The 19,737-nt window shown below is 67.9% G+C and overlaps 6 non-coding genes across 6 annotated transcripts; all 6 read left to right on the forward strand.

The window, feature by feature from the left end:
• Positions 1–2,347: 2,347 nt before the first annotated feature.
• LOC131837669 (small nucleolar RNA SNORD116) lies at positions 2,348–2,442 on the forward strand. Its single transcript, XR_009356264.1, has one exon. It is a non-coding gene; the product is annotated as a small nucleolar RNA SNORD116 (small nucleolar RNA).
• A 3,030-nt stretch (positions 2,443–5,472) lies between these two features.
• LOC131837704 (small nucleolar RNA SNORD116) lies at positions 5,473–5,567 on the forward strand. The gene has a single exon (XR_009356297.1). It is a non-coding gene; the product is annotated as a small nucleolar RNA SNORD116 (small nucleolar RNA).
• A 2,982-nt stretch (positions 5,568–8,549) lies between these two features.
• Positions 8,550–8,644, forward strand: LOC131837670 (small nucleolar RNA SNORD116). Its single transcript, XR_009356265.1, has one exon. It is a non-coding gene; the product is annotated as a small nucleolar RNA SNORD116 (small nucleolar RNA).
• Positions 8,645–11,626: 2,982 nt separating this feature from the next.
• LOC131837671 (small nucleolar RNA SNORD116) lies at positions 11,627–11,721 on the forward strand. The gene has a single exon (XR_009356266.1). It is a non-coding gene; the product is annotated as a small nucleolar RNA SNORD116 (small nucleolar RNA).
• A 3,028-nt stretch (positions 11,722–14,749) lies between these two features.
• Positions 14,750–14,844, forward strand: LOC131837672 (small nucleolar RNA SNORD116). Its single transcript, XR_009356267.1, has one exon. It is a non-coding gene; the product is annotated as a small nucleolar RNA SNORD116 (small nucleolar RNA).
• Positions 14,845–17,869: 3,025 nt separating this feature from the next.
• LOC131837673 (small nucleolar RNA SNORD116) lies at positions 17,870–17,964 on the forward strand. Its single transcript, XR_009356268.1, has one exon. It is a non-coding gene; the product is annotated as a small nucleolar RNA SNORD116 (small nucleolar RNA).
• The last annotated feature ends 1,773 nt before the right edge of the window (positions 17,965–19,737 follow it).

Consider the following 19,737-nt stretch of genomic DNA (forward strand, 5'->3'; position numbering starts at 1 on the left):
GAACGTGGAGCCGCCGTGCAGGCTCTCGGCCGACCCAGAATCGGTTGGGACGGGGGAGGAAGGCAGGTGGGCTGCTGGCGGGGAGCTGCGTGGCCCGAGCATCTGGCTGTAATCTGCCACAAGCGTTCAATGCTTTGGGGGCTGTGGGGGCCGTGCCCGACATCACCCGTCCCCGCTGGGCGGCCACCTGGTGGCTCCGGGGACTGGCCCGGGGCACGTCGGGGCCGCGTTTCGGTCCCTTGGCGGAGTGGCCCCGGGGTCTCCGTCCGAGAGGAGCGGCGATCTGTGGGCGTCTCCCAGGGACCCCCAGGAGTGCCATTGCGATGAACCCCCAGCACGGCCGGGACGCTGTCCGCGGGCGCAAGCCACGGGAGCCGTGGAGGGCTTGCTCCCCACCGCCAGGCCTGGGCATGGGCAGCTGTAGGTATTTCTGAGAGGGTCCCAGAAACTTGTGCCCCAGCTGCCCCGCTGCCCAGTGGGATGGGCAACGCTCGAGAACTGTCCTTGCTCGCCTGCGCCCTAGGCAGGATGGGGCAAGCCCCGCAAAGCACGGTTCCCAGTCCAGCGCTGTGGCCTGGCCGGACGTGGAGCTGGGCCAAGGTCAGCTGCCGTGGGGCTGGAGGAGAGGTGGCTTCCTTCCCTTGCTCCTCACGCCTTCCCGTGGCGTCGCAGCGGGTGAGCGATGCCGCCAGGGCCAGAGTCCTCGGACCCACGCCGAGCGAGGGGCCCTGCCTCGCGTCCCGCCTGGTGCCTGACGGAAACGTCCACTGGGCTTGTGGCCGAGCGTTTCAAGATCCCTGCCTTGGAGGAGCGAGGCACGTGGGAGCCCAGGGTGGGCGGGACTTGCCGAGCCGGCGGGAGCCTGCGCACCTGGGGAGCGAGCTGCTGGATGAGTGCTCGCTCCCTCAGGGGCGGGGCCCACGAAGCCCGCTGGTCGTGGACACACCCATGCCCTGGGTGGGAATGGGCCCTGCTTTCAGTGGGAGGGTCAGCTGGCCCTCAGCGGGTCATGAGAACCGCTTGCCAAGAGGTGGGCTGCCTGGCCCTGCAGGGCCTTGCAGCTGAGAGCAAGGGCGGTGGCCCTTGGCCCGGAGTCCAAGCCCCTTGTCCTCTCGCGAGGGCCTTGGAGCGGCGTCGGGTCAGCGCCTGATGTGCCAGGGCTTGCCGTTTCCGTGGGCCCCGGGATTTTGTCGGCGGTCGCCGAGGGTCTCTCTCCTGCGGTCACGCTGGGTGACGCTGGGGCAAGCGTCAGGGTGACAGAGTTCACATCGCAGTGGCCTCCGTCTCCGGCACCGGGTGTGGCGAGCCAGAGCCGGGTGCTCTGCTTTGCCAGGAGACCCTGGACACGCGTTCCGTCTGGCCTCCTCCCGTCAGACCACGGGGTTGTCGAACGTGGCGCTCGAGGATTCCGTGGCACCAAACTTCCGGAGCGGCGTGCCAGGCCGGGAGGCCAGGGGACCCTGTCCCGGGAGGGCTGTGAACGGGCGTGAGGCTCCCTCCAAGGGCGACCACCCCGTGGCCACACCGACTGCGGAAACGCGCACACCCTCCACCGCCCTCCTACATGTCCACGTGGCCCACAAGGGCTCCTAGCCCTCACACGCCAGGGCCAAACCCAACCTTACACCACTTCCCCAAACAGGCTCACATGCGCACGACCATACACACACACACACACACACAGACACACACACATACACACACACACACATGCACACACACCCATCAACACACGCTCGCGTACTCGGCCCACGCAGACACACCCCCGACCTCACGGAGACCCACGTGTCCGCGGCCTTGCCCGGCCGGCATGCGTGGCCTCCTGTCCGGCTGCCGCCAAGCCTGAGGGACAGAGGGTCCGCACCAGGCGGAGGCAAGGCTTCCCCCCAGGCATGTTCTGAGAGGCATGGCGAGCTGTACCCCTGGGTCCGTGGCTCACGCGAGCGTGCTACTTTTTCACACTTGTCAGGTGCGTTGTCCACACCAGGCGGGCCCCCGGTCGGCCCAGAGAAGATGGCCTTCCTGTCCTCGGATGCGCGGAGCTTGGCCGGGTCCGCGGAAGACGTGCGGTCCAGCGCGGGCAGGCTGAGGACGGATCGGCGAGACGGTAAGCCTTCCCCTGTCTCGGTGGAACTGGGGACGGCGGGATAGCCCGCGCCTGCCGCAGAGTCTGCCAGTGCGCGCCAGCCTTGCGGCTCCCGCCTCCCGGTGCTAGGTTGCACCGTTCCTCTTGCTCAGGGGCGTGGGTCCATACGGGCCGCTGCCGCAGGGCTCTGAGGCCATCGGCTTCCCCTCCGAGCCACCCTGCCTGGCCCGTTCCGTCGGCCAGGCGGCCCCCAATGTGCCTGGATCGATGATGACTCCCTCATTCTGCATTCCTTGGAAAAGCTGAACAAAATGAGTGAGAACTCCCTACCGTCGTTCTCATCGAAACTGAGGTCCAGCACGTTGTCTCCCCCGGGGCAGAAAGTAGGAGCGAGGGACAGTTTCCCCTCGCTCACATGCCGGTAGCCACCACCACCACCACCACCAGCACTTCCACCACCAACACTATCACCAACACCACCACCTCCCCCACCGCCTCCGCCGCCGCAACCGTCGGCACCGCCAGCACCGCCAGCACCCCCAGCTCTAGCCCCCGAGGGACCTCGGCCAGAACAGCGGCATGTGAGGCTCAGGGCCTGCGAGGCGTTTCCCCGCCTTAGCCGGTTGGAGGTCCTGGGAGGCGCAGCCGGTCTCTTGTGTCGAATCGGGCAGATGGTATCCCGTTCTTGGGAGTCCTTCAGGGAGGTGCTGGGTGAGGCCCTCTGAGCTCCTGTCACGGAACAGCGTGGGCTGGTGTGGTGCTTCAGGTAGAGCTCCTGGGGGATCGTGAGGTAGAGGGTGCAGCGGCAGGTTCCTTGGGTTGCGAGGAGAGCCCCGGGGCCCGTCACCCCGGTGGCATCGTTGGTGTGCCCCGTGTGCTTGTGTGTAGAGGGCAGAGGCCCACGGCCAGGACGCTGTCCTTGACAGCCCCTGAGGTTAAGCCCGTGGAGGCCCAGTGGGGCCCCACAAGGCCCGTGCCGTGAGACCAAGGCGAACGTGGAGCCGCCGTGCAGGCTCTCGGCCGAACCAGAATCGGTTGGGACGGGGGAGGAAGTCAGGTGGGCTGCTGGCGGGGAGCTGCGTGGCCCGAGCCTCTGGATGTAATCTGCCACAAGCGTTCAATGCTTTGGGGGCTGTGGAGGCCGTGCCCAACATCACCCGTCCCCGCTGGGCGGCCACCTGGTGGCTCGGGCGACTGGCCCGGGGCATGTCGGGGCCGCGTTTCGGTCCCTTGGCGGAGTGGCCCCGGGGTCTCCGTCCGCGAGGAGCGGCGATCTGTGGGCGTCTCCCAGGGACCCCCAGGAGTGCCATTGCGATGAACCCCCCAGCTCGGCAAGGGACGCTGTCCGCGGGCGCAAGCCACGGGAGCCGTGGAGGGCTTGCTCCCCACCGCCAGGCCTGGGCATGGGCAGCTGTAGGTATTTCTGAGAGGGTCCCAGAAACTTGTGCCCCAGATGCCCCGCTGCCCAGTGGGATGGGGAACGCTCGAGAACTGTCCTTGCTCGCCTGCGCCCTAGGCAGGATGGGGCAAGCCCCGCGAAGCACGGTTCCCAGTCCAGCGCTGTGGCCTGGCCGGACGTGGAGCTGGGCCAAGGTCAGCTGCCGTGGGGCTGGAGGAGAGGTGGCTTCCTTCCCTTGCTCCTCACGCCTTCCCGTGGCGTCGCAGCGGGTGAGCGATACCGCCAGGGCCAGAGTCCTCGGACCCACGCCGAGCGAGGGGCCCTGCCTCGCGTCCCGCCTGGTGCCTGACGGAAACGTCCACTGGGCTTGTGGCCAGGCGTTTCAAGATCCCTGCCTTGGAGGAGCGAGGCACGTGGGAGCCCAGGGTGGGCGGGACTTGCCGAGCCGGCGGGAGCCTGCGCACCTGGGGAGCGAGCTGCTGGATGAGTGTTCGCTCCCTCAGGGGCGGGGCCCACGAAGCCCGCTGGTCGTGGACACACCCATGCCCTGGGTGGGAATGGGCCCTCCTTTCAGTGGGAGGGTCAGCTGGCCCTCGGCAAGTCATGAGAACCGCTTGCCAAGAGGTGTGCTGCCTGGCCCTGCAGGGCCTTGCGGCTGAGAGCAAGGGCGGTGGCCCTTGGCCCGGAGTCCAAGCCCCTTGTCCTCTAGCGAGGGCCTTGGAGCGGCGTCGGGTCAGCGCCTGATGTGCCAGGGCTTGCCGTTTCCGTGGGCCCCGGGATTTTGTCGGCGGTCGCCGAGGGTCTCTCTCCTGCGGTCACGCTGGGTGACGCTGGGGCAAGCGTCAGGGTGACAGAGTTCACATCGCAGTGGCCTCCGTCTCCGGCACCGGGTGTGGTGAGCCAGAGCCGGCGTGCTCTGCTTTGCCAGGAGACCTTGGACACGCGTTCCGTCTGGCATCCTCCCGTCAGACCACGGGGGTGTCGAACGTGGCGCTCGAGGATTCCGTGGCACCAAACTTCCGGAGCGGCGTGCCAGGCCGGGAGGCCAGGGGACCCTGTCCCGGGAGGGCTGTGAACGGGCGTGAGGCTCCCTCCAAGGGCGACCACCCCGTGGCCACACCGACTGCGGAAACGCGCCCACCCGCCACCGCCCTCCTACATGTCCACGTGGCCCACAAGGGCTCCTAGCCCTCACACGCCAGGGCCAAACCCAACCTTACACCACTTCCCCAAACAGGCTCACATGCGCACGACCCTACACACACACACACACACACAGACACACACACATACACACACACACACACTCACACACAGACACACACACATACACACACACACACATGCACACACACCCATCAACACACGCACGCGTACTCGGCCCACGCAGACACACCCCCGACCCCACGGAGACCCACGTGTCCGCGGCCTTGCCCGGCCGGCATGCGTGGCCTCCTGTCCGGCTGCCGCCAAGCCTGAGGGACAGAGGGTCCGCACCAGGCGGAGGCAAGGCTTCCCCCCAGGCATGTTCTGAGAGGCATGGCGAGCTGTACCCCTGGGTCCGTGGCTCACGCGAGCGTGCTACTTTGCCACACTTGTCAGGTGCGTTGTCCACGCCAGGCGGTCCCCCGGTCGGCCCACAGAAGATGGCCTTCCTGTCCTCGGATGCGCGGAGCTTGGCCGGGTCCGTGGAAGTCGTGCGGTCCAACGCGGGCAGGCTGAGGAAGGATCGGCGAGACGGTAAGCCTTCCCCTGTCTCGGTGGAACTGGGGAGGGCGGGATATCCCGCGCCTGCCGTAGTGTCTGCAAGCGCGCGCCCGCCTTGCGGCTCCCGGCTCCCGGCTCCCGGTGCGAGGTTGCACCGTTCCTCTTGCTCAGGGGCGTGGGTCCATACGGGCCGCTGCCGCAGGGCTCTGAGGCCATCGGCTTCCCCTCCGAGCCACCCTGCCTGGCCCCTTCCGTCGGCCAGGCGGCCTCCAATGTGCCTGGATCGATGATGACTCCCTCATTCTGCATTCCTTGGAAAAGCTGAACAAAATGAGTGAGAACGCCCTACCGTCGTTCTCATCGAAACTGAGGTCCAGCACGTTGTCTCCCCCGGGGCAGAAAGTAGGAGCGAGGGACCGCTTCCCCTCAGTCACATGCCGGTAGCCACCACCACCACCACCAGCACTTCCACCACCAACACCAACACCAACACCACCACCTCCCCCACCGCCTCCGCCGCCGCAACCGTCGGCACCGCCAGCACCACCGGCACCCCCAGCTCTAGCCCCCGAGGGACCTCGGCCAGAACAGCGGCGTGTGCGGCTCAGGGCCTGCGAGGCGTTTCCCCGCCTTAGCCGGTCGAGGTCCTGGGAGGCGCAGCCGGGCTCTTGTGTCGAGTCGGGCACATGGTATCCCGTTCGTGGGAGTCCGTCAGGGAGGAGCTGGGTGAGGCCCTCTGAGCTCCTGTCACAGAGCAGCGTGCGCCGGGGTGGTGCTTCAGGAAGAGCTCCTGGGGGATCGTGAGGTAGAGGGTGCAGCGGCAGGCGCCTTGGGTTGCGAGGAGATCCCCGGGGCCCGTCATCCCGGTGGCATCGTTGGTGTGCCCCGTGTGCTTGTGGGTAGGGGGCAGAGGCCCACGGCCAGGACGCTGTCCTTGACAGCCCCTGAGGTTAAGCCCGTGGAGGCCCAGTGGGGCCCCACAAGACCCGTTCCGTGAGACCAGGGCGAACGTGGAGCCGCCGTGCAGGCTCTCGGCCGACCCAGAATCGGTTGGGACGGGGGAGGAAGGCAGGTGGGCTGCTGGCGGGGAGCTGCGTGGCCCGAGCCTCTGGCTGTAATGTGCCACAAGCGTTCAATGCTTTGGGGGCTGTGGGGGCCGTGCCCGACATCACCCGTCCCCGCTGGGCGGCCACCTGGTGGCTCCGGGGACTGGCCCGGGAGACGTCGGGGCCGCGTTTCGGTCCCTTGGCGGAGTGGCCCCGGGGTCTCCGTCCGCGAGGAGCGGCGATCTGTGGGCGTCTCCCAGGGACCCCCAGGAGTGCCATTGCGAAGAACCCCCCAGCACGGGCGGGACGCTGTCCGCGGGCGCAAGCCACGGGAGCCGTGGAGGGCTTGCTACCCACCGCCAGGCCTGGGCATGGGCAGCTGTAGGTATTTCTGAGAGGGTCCCAGAAACTTGTGCCCCAGATGCCCCGCTGCCCAGTGGGATGGGGAACGCTCGAGAACTGTCCTTGCTCGCCTACGCCCTAGGCGGGATGGGGCAAGCCCCGCGAAGCACGGTTCCCAGTCCAGCGCTGTGGCCTGGCCGGACGTGGAGCTGGGCCAAGGTCAGCTGCCGTGGGGCTGGAGGAGAGGTGGCTTCCTTCCCTTGCTCCTCACGCCTTCCCGTGGCTTCGCAGCGGGTGAGCGATGCCGCCAGGGCCAGAGTCCTCAGACCCACGCCGAGCGAGGGGCCCTGCCTCACGTCCCGCCTGGTGCCTGACGGAAACTTCCACTGGGCTTGTGGCCGAGCGTTTCAAGATCCCTGCCTTGGAGGAGCGAGGCACGTGGGAGCCCAGGGTGGGCGGGACTTGCTGAGCCGGCGGGAGCCTGCGCACCTGGGGAGCGAGCTGCTGGATGAGTGCTCGCTCCCTCAGGGGCGGGGCCCACGAAGCCCGCTGGTCGTGGACACACCCATGCCCTGGGTGGGAATGGGCCCTGCTTTCAGTGGGAGGGTCAGCTGGCCCTCGGCGGGTCATGAGAACCGCTTGCCAAGAGTTGTGCTGCCTGGCCCTGCAGGGCCTTGCGGCTGAGAGCAAGGGCGGTGGCCCTTGGCCCGGAGTCCAAGCCCCTTGTCCTCTCGCGAGGGCCTTGGAGCGGCGTCGGGTCAGCGCCTGATGTGCCAGGGCTTGCCGTTTCCGTGGGCCCCGGGATTTTGTCGGCGGTCGCCGAGGGTCTCTCTCCTGCGGTCACGCTGGGTGACGCTGGGGCAAGCGTCAGGGTGACAGAGTTCACATCGCAGTGGCCTCCGTCTCCGGCACCGGGTGTGGCGAGCCAGAGCCGGCGTGCTCTGCTTTGCCAGGAGACCTTGGACACGCGTTCCGTCTGGCCTCCTCCCGTCAGACCACGGGGGTTTCGAACGTGGCGCTCGAGGATTCCGTGGCACCAAACTTCCGGAGCGGCGTGCCAGGCCGGGAGGCCAGGGGACCCTGTCCCGGGAGGGCTGTGAACGGGCGTGAGGCTCCCTCCAAGGGCGACCACCCCATGGCCACACCGACTGCGGAAACGCGCCCACCCGCCACCGCCCTCTTACATGTCCACGTGGCCCACAAGGGCTCCTAGCCCTCACACGCCAGGGCCAAACCCAACCTTACACCACTTCCCCAAACAGGCTCACATGCGCACGACCATACACACACACACACACACACAGACACACACACATACACACACACACACACATGCACACACACCCATCAACACACGCTCGCGTACTCGGCCCACGCAGACACACCCCCGACCTCACGGAGACCCACGTGTCCACGGCCTTGCCCGGCCGGAATGCGTGGCCTCCTGTCCGGCTGCCGCCAAGCCTGAGGGACAGAGGGTCCGCACCAGGCGGAGGCAAGGCTTCCCCCCAGGCATGTTCTGAGAGGCATGGCGAGCTGTAAGCCTGGGTCCGTGGCTCACGCAAGCGTGCTACTTTTTCACACTTGTCAGGTGCGTTTTCCACGCCAGGCGGGCCCCCGGTCGGCCCAGAGAAGATGGTCTTCCTGTCCTCGGATGCGCGGAGCTTGGCCGGGTCCGCGGAAGACGTGCGGTCCAGCGCGGGCAGGCTGAGGACGGATCGGCGAGACGGTAAGCCTTCCCCTGTCTCGGTGGAACTGGGGACGGCGGGATAGCCCGCGCCTGCCGCAGAGTCTGCCAGTGCGCGCCAGCCTTGCGGCTCCCGCCTCCCGGTGCTAGGTTGCACCGTTCCTCTTGCTCAGGGGCGTGGGTCCATACGGGCCGCTGCCGCAGGGCTCTGAGGCCATCGGCTTCCCCTCCGAGCCACCCTGCCTGGCCCGTTCCGTCGGCCAGGCGGCCCCCAATGTGCCTGGATCGATGATGACTCCCTCATTCTGCATTCCTTGGAAAAGCTGAACAAAATGAGTGAGAACTCCCTACCGTCGTTCTCATCGAAACTGAGGTCCAGCACGTTGTCTCCCCCGGGGCAGAAAGTAGGAGTGAGGGACAGCTTCCCCTGGTCACATGCCGGTAGCCACCACCACCACCACCACCAGCACTTCCACCACCAACACCAACACCAACACCACCACCTCCCCCACCGCCTCCGCCGCCGCAACCGTCGGCACCGCCAGCACCGCCAGCACCCCCAGCTCTAGCCCCCGAGGGACCTCGGCCAGAACAGCGGCGTGTGCGGCTCAGGGCCTGCGAGGCGTTTCCCTGCATTAGCCGGTCGGAGGTCGTGGGAGGCGCATCCGGGCTCTTGTGTCGAGTCGGGCAGATGGTATCCCGTTCGTGGGAGTCCGTCAGGGAGGTGCTGGGTGAGGCCCTCTGAGCTCCTGTCACGGAGCAGCGTGGGCCGGGGTGGTGCTTCAGGCAGAGCTCCTGGGGGATCGTGAGGTAGAGGGTGCAGCGGCAGGCGCCTTGGGTTGCGAGGAGAGCCCCGGGGCCCGTCACACCGGTGGCATCGTTGGTGTGGCCCGTGTGCTTGTGTGTAGAGGGCAGAGGCCCACGGCCAGGACGCTGTCCTTGACAGCCCCTGAGGTTAAGCCCGTGGAGGCCCAGTGGGGCCCCACAAGGCCCGTTCCGTGAGACCAGGGCTAACGTGGAGCCGCCGTGCAGGCTCTCGGCCGACCCAGAATCGGTTGGGACGGGGGAGGAAGGCAGGTGGGCTGCTGGCGGGGAGCTGCGTGGCCCGAGCCTCTGGCTGTAATCTGCCACAAGCGTTCAATGCTTTGGGGGCTGTGGAGGCCGTGCCCAACGTCACCCGTCCCCGCTGGGCGGCCACCTGGTGGCTCCGGGGACTGGCCCGGGGCACGTCGGGGCCGCGTTTCGGTCCCTTGGCGGAGTGGCCCCGGGGTCTCCGTCCGCGAGGAGCGGCGATCTGTGGGCGTCTCCCAGGGACCCCCAGGAGTGCCATTGCGAAGAACCCCCCAGCACGGGCGGGACGCTGTCCGCGGGCGCAAGCCACGGGAGCCGTGGAGGGCTTGCTCCCCACCGCCAGGCCTGGGCATGGGCAGCTGTAGGTATTTCTGAGAGGGTCCCAGAAACTTGTGCCCCAGATGCCCCGCTGCCCAGTGGGATGGGGAACGCTCGAGAACTGTCCTTGCTCGCCTGCGCCCTAGGCGGGATGGGGCAAGCCCCGCGAAGCACGGTTCCCAGTCCAGCGCTGTGGCCTGGCCGGACGTGGAGCTGGGCCAAGGTCAGCTGCCGTGTGGCTGGAGGAGAGGTGGCTTCCTTCCCTTGCTCCTCACGCCTTCCCGTGGGGTGGCAGCGGGTGAGCGATGCCGCCAGGGCCAGAGTCCTCGGACCACGCCGAGCGAGGGGCCCTGCCTCACGTCCCGCCTGGTGCCTGACGGAAACGTCCACTGGGCTTGTGGCCGAGCGTTTCAAGATCCCTGCCTTGGAGGAGCGAGGCACGTGGGAGCCCAGGGTGGGCGGGACTTGCCGAGCCGGCGGGAGCCTGCGCACCTGGGGAGCGAGCTGCTGGATGAGTGCTCGCTCCCTCAGGGGCGGGGCCCACGAAGCCCGCTGGTCGTGGACACACCCATGCCCTGGGTGGGAATGGGCCCTGCTTTCAGTGGGAGGGTCAGCTGGCCCTCGGCGGGTCATGAGAACCGCTTGCCAAGAGTTGTGCTGCCTGGCCCTGCAGGGCCCTGCGGCTGAGAGCAAGGGCGGGGGCCCTTGGCCCGGAGTCCAAGCCCCTTGTCCTCCTGCGAGGGCCTTGGAGCGGCACCAGGTCAGCGCCTGATGTGCCAGGGCTTGCCGTTTCCGTGGGCCCCGGGATTTTGTCGGCGGTCGCCGAGGGTCTCTCTCCTGCGGTCACGCTGGGTGACGCTGGGGCAAGCGTCAGGGTGACAGAGTTCACATCGCAGTGGCCTCCGTCTCCGGCACCGGGTGTGGCGAGCCAGAGCCGGCGTGCTCTGCTTTGCCAGGAGACCTTGGACACGCGTTCCGTCTGGCCTCCTCCCGTCAGACCACGGGGGTGTCGAACGTGGCGCTCGAGGATTCCGTGGCACCAAACTTCCGGAGCGGCGTGCCAGGCCGGGAGGCCAGGGGACCCTGTCCCGGGAGGGCTGTGAACGGGCGTGAGGCTCCCTCCAAGGGCGACCACCCCGTGGCCACACCGACTGCGGAAACGCGCCCACCCGCCACCGCCCTCTTACATGTCCACGTGGCCCACAAGGGCTCCTAGCCCTCACACGCCAGGGCCAAACCCAACCTTACACCACTTCCCCAAACAGGCTCACATGCGCACGACCATACACACACACACACACACACAGACACACACACATACACACACACACACATGAAAACACACCCATCAACACACGCTCGCGTACTCGGCCCACGCAGACACACCCCCGACCTCACGGAGACCCACGTGTCCGCGGCCTTGCCCGGCCGGAATGCGTGGCCTCCTCTCCGGCTGCCGCCAAGCCTGAGGGACAGAGGGTCCGCACCAGGCGGAGGCAAGGCTTCCCCCCAGGCATGTTCTGAGAGGCATGGCGAGCTGTAAGCCTGGGTCCGTGGCTCACGCGAGCGTGCTACTTTTTCACACTTGTCAGGTGCGTTTTCCACGCCAGGCGGGCCCCCGGTCGGCCCAGAGAAGATGGCCTTCCTGTCCTCGGATGCGCGGAGCTTGGCCGGGTCCGCGGAAGACGTGCGGTCCAGCGCGGGCAGGCTGAGGACGGATCGGCGAGACGGTAAGCCTTCCCCTGTCTCGGTGGAACTGGGGACGGCGGGATAGCCCGCGCCTGCCGCAGAGTCTGCCAGTGCGCGCCAGCCTTGCGGCTCCCGCCTCCCGGTGCTAGGTTGCACCGTTCCTCTTGCTCAGGGGCGTGGGTCCATACGGGCCGCTGCCGCAGGGCTCTGAGGCCATCGGCTTCCCCTCCGAGCCACCCTGCCTGGCCCGTTCCGTCGGCCAGGCGGCCCCCAATGTGCCTGGATCGATGATGACTCCCTCATTCTGCATTCCTTGGAAAAGCTGAACAAAATGAGTGAGAACTCCCTACCGTCGTTCTCATCGAAACTGAGGTCCAGCACGTTGTCTCCCCCGGGGCAGAAAGTAGGAGCGAGGGACAGCTTCCCCTCGGTCACATGCCGGTAGCCACCACCACCACCACCACCAGCACTTCCACCACCAACACCAACACCAACACCACCACCTCCCCCACCGCCTCCGCCGCCGCAACCGTCGGCACCGCCAGCACCGCCAGCACCCCCAGCTCTAGCCCCCGAGGGACCTCGGCCAGAAAAGCGGCGTGTGCGGTTTAGGGCCTGCGAGGCGTTTCCCCGCATTAGCCGCTCGGAGGTCGTGGGATGCGCAGCCGGGCTCTTGTGTCGAGTCGGGCAGATGGTATCCCGTTCGTGGGAGTCCGTCAGGGAGGTACTGGGTGAGGCCCTCTGAGCTCCTGTCACGGAGCAGCGTGGGCCGGGGTGGTGCTTCAGGCAGAGCTCCTGGGGGATCGTGAGGTAGAGGGTGCAGCGGCAGGCGCCTTGGGTTGCGAGGAGAGCCCCGGGGCCCGTCACACCGGTGGCATCGTTGGTGTGCCCCGTGTGCTTGTGTGTAGAGGGCAGAGGCCCACGGCCAGGACGCTGTCCTTGACAGCCCCTGAGGTTAAGCCCGTGGAGGCCCAGTGGGGCCCCACAAGGCCCGTGCCGTGAGACCAGGGCGAACGTGGAGCCGCCGTGCAGGCTCTCGGCCGACGCAGAATCGGTTGGGACGGGGGAGGAAGGCAGGTGGGCTGCTGGCGGGGAGCTGCGTGGCCCGAGCCTCTGGCTGTAATCTGCCACAAGCGTTCAATGCTTTGGGGGCTGTGGAGGCCGTGCCCGACATCACCCGTCCCCGCTGGGCGGCCACCTGGTGGCTCGGGGGACTGGCCCGGGGCATGTCGGGGCCGCGTTTCGGTCCCTTGGCGGAGTGGCCCCGGGGTCTCCGTCCGCGAGGAGCGGCGATCTGTGGGCGTCTCCCAGGGACCCCCAGGAGTGCCATTGCGATGAACCACCCAGCTCGGCAAGGGACGCTGTCCGCGGGCGCAAGCCACGGGAGCCGTGGAGGGCTTGCTCCCCACCGCCAGGCCTGGGCATGGGCAGCTGTAGGTATTTCTGAGAGGGTCCCAGAAACTTGTGCCCCAGATGCCCCGCTGCCCAGTGGGATGGGGAACGCTCGAGAACTGTCCTTGCTCGCCTGCGCCCTAGGCAGGATGGGGCAAGCCCCGCGAAGCACGGTTCCCAGTCCAGCGCTGTGGCCTGGCCGGACGTGGAGCTGGGCCAAGGTCAGCTGCCGTGGGGCTGGAGGAGAGGTGGCTTCCTTCCCTTGCTCCTCACGCCTTCCCGTGGCGTCGCAGCGGGTGAGCGATGCCGCCAGGGCCAGAGTCCTCGGACCCACGCCGAGCGAGGGGCCCTGCCTCGCGTCCCGCCTGGTGCCTGACGGAAACGTCCACTGGGCTTGTGGCCAGGCGTTTCAAGATCCCTGCCTTGGAGGAGCGAGGCACGTGGGAGCCCAGGGTGGGCGGGACTTGCCGAGTCGGCGGGAGCCTGCGCACCTGGGGAGCGAGCTGCTGGATGAGTGTTCGCTCCCTCAGGGGCGGGGCCCACGAAGCCCGCTGGTCGTGGACACACCCATGCCCTGGGTGGGAATGGGCCCTGCTTTCAGTGGGAGGGTCAGCTGGCCCTCGGCGGGTCATGAGAACCGCTTGCCAAGAGGTGTGCTGCCTGGCCCTGCAGGGCCTTGCGGCTGAGAGCAAGGGCGGTGGTCCTTGGCCCGGAGTCCAAGCCCCTTGTCCTCTCGCGAGGGCCTTGGAGCGGCGTCGGGTCAGCGCCTGATGTGCCAGGGCTTGCCGTTTCCGTGGGCCCCGGGATTTTGTCGGCGGTCGCCGAGGGTCTCTCTCCTGCGGTCACGCTGGGTGACGCTGGGGCAAGCGTCAGGGTGACAGAGTTCACATCGCAGTGGCCTCCGTCTCCGGCACCGGGTGTGGCGAGCCAGAGCCGGCGTGCTCTGCTTTGCCAGGAGACCTTGGACACGCGTTCCGTCTGGCCTCCTCCCGTCAGACCACGGGGGTGTCGAACGTGGCGCTCGAGGATTCCGTGGCACCAAACTTCCGGAGCGGCGTGCCAGGCCGGGAGGCCAGGGGACCCTGTCCCGGGAGGGCTGTGAACGGGCGTGAGGCTCCCTCCAAGGGCGACCACCCCGTGGCCACACCGACTGCGGAAACGCGCCCACCAGCCACCGCCCTCCTACATGTCCACGTGGCCCACAAGGGCTCCTAGCCCTCACACGCCAGGGCCAAACCCAACCTTACACCACTTCCCCAAACAGGCTCACATGCGCACGACCCTACACACACACACACACACAGACACACACACATACACACACACACACACTCACACACAGACACACACACATACACACACACACACATGCACACACACCCATCAACACACGCACGCGTACTCGACCCACGCAGACACACCCCCGACACCACGGAGACCCACGTGTCCGCGGCCTTGCCCGGCCGGCATGCGTGGCCTCCTGTCCGGCTGTCGCCAAGCCTGAGGGACAGAGGGTCCGCACCAGGCGGAGGCAAGGCTTCCCCCCAGGCATGTTCTGAGAGGCATGGCGAGCTGTACCCCTGGGTCCGTGGCTCACGCGAGCGTGCTACTTTTCCACACTTGTCAGGTGCATTGTCCACGCCAGGCGGGCCCCCGGTCGGCCCACAGAAGATGGCCTTCCTGTCCTCGGATGCGCGGAGCTTGGCCGGGTCCGCGGAAGTCGTGCGGTCCAGCGCGGGCAGGCTGAGGAAGGATCGGCGAGACGGTAAGCCTTCCCCTGTCTCGGTGGAACTGGGGAGGGCGGGATATCCCGCGCCTGCCGTAGTGTCTGCAAGCGCGCGCCCGCCTTGCGGCTCCCGGCTCCCGGCTCCCGGTGCGAGGTTGCACCGTTCCTCTTGCTCAGGGGCGTGGGTCCATACGGGCCGCTGCCGCAGGGCTCTGAGGCCATCGGCTTCCCCTCCGAGTCACCCTGCCTGGCCCGTTCCGTCGGCCAGGCGGCCTCCAATGTGCCTGGATCGATGATGACTCCCTCATTCTGCATTCCTTGGAAAAGCTGAACAAAATGAGTGAGAACTCCCTACCGTCGTTCTCATCGAAACTGAGGTCCAGCACGTTGTCTCCCCCGGGGCAGAAAGTAGGAGCGAGGGACCGCTTCCCCTCGGTCACATGCCGGTAGACACCACCACCACCACCAGCACTTCCACCACCAACACCAACACCAACACCACCACCTCCCCCACCGCCTCCGCCGCCGCAACCGTCGGCACCGCCAGCACCACCGGCACCCCCAGCTCTAGCCCCCGAGGGACCTCGGCCAGAACAGCGGCGTGTGCGGCTCAGGGCCTGCGAGGCGTTTCCCCGCCTTAGCCGGTCGGAGGTCGTGGGAGGCGCAGCCGGGCTCTTGTGTCGAGTCGGGCAGATGGTATCCCGTTCGTGGGAGTCCGTCAGGGAGGCGCTGGGTGAGGCCCTCTGAGCTCCTGTCACAGAGCAGCGTGCGCCGGGGTGGTGCTTCAGGCAGAGCTCCTGGGGGATCGTGAGGTAGAGGGTGCAGCGGCAGGCGCCTTGGGTTGCGAGGAGAGCCCCGGGGCCCGTCAACCCGGTGGCATCGTTGGTGTGCCCCGTGTGCTTGTGGGTAGGGGGCAGAGGCCCACGACCAGGACGCTGTCCTTGACAGCCCCTGAGGTTAAGCCCGTGGAGGCCCAGTGGGGCCCCACAAGGCCCGTTCCGTGAGACCAGGGCGAACGTGGAGCCGCCGTGCAGGCTCTCGGCCGACCCAGAATCGGTTGGGACGGAGGAGGAAGGCAGGTGGGCTGCTGGCGGGGAGCTGCGTGGCCCGAGCCTCTGGCTGTAATCTGCCACAAGCGTTCAATGCTTTGGGGGCTGTGGGGGCCGTGCCCGACAACACCCGTCCCCGCTGGGCGGCCACCTGGTGGCTCCGGGGACTGGCCCGGGAGACGTCGGGGCCGCGTTTCGGTCCCTTTGCGGAGTGGCCCCGGGGTCTCCGTCCGCGAGGAGCGGCGATCTGTGTGCGTCTCCCAGGGACCCCCAGGAGTGCCAATGCGATGAACCCCCCAGCACGGCCGGGACGCTGTCCGCGGGCGCAAGCCACGGGAGCCGTGGAGGGCTTGCTACCCACCGCCAGGCCTGGGCATGGGCAGCTGTAGGTATTTCTGAGAGGGTCCCAGAAACTTGTGCCCCAGATGCCCCGCTGCCCAGTGGGATGGGGAACGCTCGAGAACTGTCCTTGCTCGCCTGCGCCCTAGGCAGGATGGGGCAAGCCCCGCGAAGCACGGTTCCCAGTCCAGCGCTGTGGCCTGGCCGGACGTGGAGCTGGGCCAAGGTCAGCTGCCGTGGGTCTGGAGGAGAGGTGGCTTCCTTCCCTTGCTCCTCACGCCTTCCCGTGGCGTCGCAGCGGGTGAGCGATGCCGCCAGGGCCAGAGTCCTCGGACCCACGCCGAGCGAGGGGCCCTGCCTCGCGTCCCGCCTGGTGCCTGACGGAAACGTCCACTGGGCTTGTGGCCGAGCGTTTCAAGATCCCTGCCTTGGAGGAGCGAGGCACGTGGGAGCCCAGGGTGGGCGGGACTTGCCGAGCAGGCGGGAGCCTGCGCACCTGGGGAGCGAGCTGCTGGATGAGTGCTCGCTCCCTCAGGGGCGGGGCCCACGAAGCCCGCTGGTCGTGGACACACCCATGCCCTGGGTGGGAATGGGCCCTGCTTTCAGTGGGAGGGTCAGCTGGCCCTCGGCGGGTCATGAGAACAGCTTGCCAAGAGGTGTGCTGCCTGGCCCTGCAGGGCCTTGCGGCTGAGAGCAAGGGCGGTGGCCCTTGGCCCGGAGTCCAAGCCCCTTGTCCTCTCGCGAGGGCCTTGGAGCGGCGTCGGGTCAGCGCCTGATGTGCCAGGGCTTGCCGTTTCCTTGGCCCCGGGATTTTGTCGGCGGTCGCCGAGGGTCTCTCTCCTGCGGTCACGCTGGGTGACGCTGGGGCAAGCGTCAGGGTGACAGAGTTCACATCGCAGTGGCCTCCGTCTCCGGCACCGGGTGTGGCGAGCCAGAGCCGGCGTGCTCTGCTTTGCCAGGAGACCTTGGACACGCGTTCCGTCTGGCCTCCTCCCGGCAGACCACGGGGTTGTCGAACGTGGCGCTCGAGGATTCCGTGGCACCAAACTTCCGGAGCGGCGTGCCAGGCCGGGAGGCCAGGGGACCCTGTCCCGGGAGGGCTGTGAACGGGCGTGAGGCTCCCTCCAAGGGCGACCACCCCGTGGCCACACCGACTGCGGAAACGCGCCCACCCGCCACCGCCCTCCTACATGTCCACGTGGCCCACAAGGGCTCCTAGCCCTCACACGCCAGGGCCAAACCCAACCTTACACCACTTCCCCAAACAGGCTCACATGCGCACGACCATACACACACACACACACACACAGACACACACACATACACACACACACACACTCACACACAGACACACACACATACACACACACACACATGCACACACACCCATCAACACACGCACGCGTACTCGGCCCACGCAGACACACCCCCGACCCCACGGAGACCCACGTGTCCGCGGACTTGCCCGGCCGGCATGCGTGGCCTCCTGTCCGGCTGCCGCCAAGCCTGAGGGACAGAGGGTCCGCACCAGGCGGAGGCAAGGCTTCCCCCCAGGCATGTTCTGAGAGGCATGGCGAGCTGTACCCCTGGGTCCGTGGCTCACGCGAGCGTGCTACTTTGCCACACTTGTCAGGTGCGTTGTCCACGCCAGGCGGTCCCCCGGTCGGCCCACAGAAGATGGCCTTCCTGTCCTCGGATGCGCGGAGCTTGGCCGGGTCCGTGGAAGTCGTGCGGTCCAACGCGGGCAGGCTGAGGAAGGATCGGCGAGACGGTAAGCCTTCCCCTGTCTCGGTGGAACTGGGGAGGGCGGGATATCCCGCGCCTGCCGTAGTGTCTGCAAGCGCGCGCCCGCCTTGCGGCTCCCGGCTCCCGGCTCCCGGTGCGAGGTTGCACCGTTCCTCTTGCTCAGGGGCGTGGGTCCATACGGGCCGCTGCCGCAGGGCTCTGAGGCCATCGGCTTCCCCTCCGAGCCACCCTGCCTGGCCCGTTCCATCGGCCAGGCGGCCTCCAATGTGCCTGGATCGATGATGACTCCCTCATTCTGCATTCCTTGGAAAAGCTGAACAAAATGAGTGAGAACTCCCTACCGTCGTTCTCATCGAAACTGAGGTCCAGCACGTTGTCTGCCCCGGGGCAGAAAGTAGGAGCGAGGGACCGCTTCCCCTCGGTCACATGCCGGTAGCCACCACCACCACCACCAGCACTTCCACCACCAACACCAACACCAACACCACCACCTCCCCCACCGCCTCCGCCGCCGCAAACGTCGGCACCGCCAGCACCACCGGCACCCCCAGCTCTAGCCCCCGAGGGACCTTGGCCAGAACAGCGGCGTGTGCGGCTCAGGGCCTGCGAGGCGTTTCCCCGCCTTAGCCGGTCGGAGGTCCTGGGAGGCGCAGCCGGGCTCTTGTTTCGAGTCGGGCAGATGGTATCCCGTTCGTGGGAGTCCGTCAGGGAGGCGCTGGGTGAGGCCCTCTGAGCTCCTGTCACGGAGCAGCGTGGGCCGGGGTGGTGCTTCAGGCAGAGCTCCTGGGGGATCGTGAGGTAGAGGGTGCAGCGGCAGGCGCCTTGGGTTGCGAGGAGAGCCCCGGGGCCCGTCACCCCGGTGGCATCGTTTGTGTGCCCCGTGTGCTTGTGGGTAGGGGGCAGAGGCCCACGGCCAGGACGCTGTCCTTGACAGCCCCTGAGGTTAAGCCCGTGGAGGCCCAGTGGGGCCCCACAAGGCCCGTTCCGTGAGACCAGGGCGAACGTGGAGCCGCCGTGCAGGCTCTCGGCCGACCCAGAATCGGTTGGGACGGGGGAGGAAGGCAGGTGGGCTGCTGGCGGGGAGCTGCGTGGCCCGAGCCTCTGGCTGTAATCTGCCACAAGCGTTCAATGCTTTGGGGGCTGTGGGAGCCGTGCCCGACAACACCCGTCCCCGCTGGGCGGCCACCTGGTGGCTCCGGGGACTGGCCCGGGAGACGTCGGGGCCGCGTTTCGGTCCCTTTGCGTAGTGGCCCCGGGGTCTCCGTCCGCGAGGAGCGGCGATCTGTGTGCGTCTCCCAGGGACCCCCAGGAGTGCCAATGCGATGAACCCCCCAGCACGGCCGGGACGCTGTCCGCGGGCGCAAGCCACGGGAGCCGTGGAGGGCTTGCTACCCACCGCCAGGCCTGGGCATGGGCAGCTGTAGGTATTTCTGAGAGGGTCCCAGAAACTTGTGCCCCAGATGCCCCGCTGCCCAGTGGGATGGGGAACGCTCGAGAACTGTCCTTGCTCGCCTGCGCCCTAGGCAGGATGGGGCAAGCCCCGCGAAGCACAGTTCCCAGTCCAGCGCTGTGGCCTGGCCGGACGTGGAGCTGGGCCAAGGTCAGCTGCCGTGGGGCTGGAGGAGAGCTGGCTTCCTTCCCTTGCTCCTCACGCCTTCCCGTGGCGTCGCAGCGGGTGAGCGATGCCGCCAGGGCCAGAGTCCTCGGACCCACGCCGAGCGACGGGCTCTGCCTCGCGTCCCGCCTGGTGCCTGACGGAAACGTCCACTGGGCTTGTGGCCGAGCGTTTCAAGATCCCTGCCTTGGAGGAGCGAGGCACGTGGGAGCCCAGGGTGGGCGGGACTTGCCGAGCCGGCGGGAGCCTGCGCACCTGGGGAGCGAGCTGCTGGATGAGTGTTCTCTCCCTCAGGGGCGGGGCCCACGAAGCCCGCTGGTCGTGGACACACCCATGCCCTGGGTGGGAATGGGCCCTGCTTTCAGTGGGAGGGTCAGCTGGCCCTCGGCGGGTCATGAGAACCGCTTGCCAAGAGGTGTGCTGCCTGGCCATGCAGGGCCTTGCGGCTGAGAGCAAGGGCGGTGGCCCTTGGCCCGGAGTCCAAGCCCCTTGTCCTCTCGCGAGGGCCTTGGAGCGGCGTCGGGT

Source organism: Mustela lutreola, chromosome 7 (assembly GCF_030435805.1).
Source record: "Mustela lutreola isolate mMusLut2 chromosome 7, mMusLut2.pri, whole genome shotgun sequence".
NCBI lineage: Eukaryota > Metazoa > Chordata > Mammalia > Carnivora > Mustelidae > Mustela > Mustela lutreola.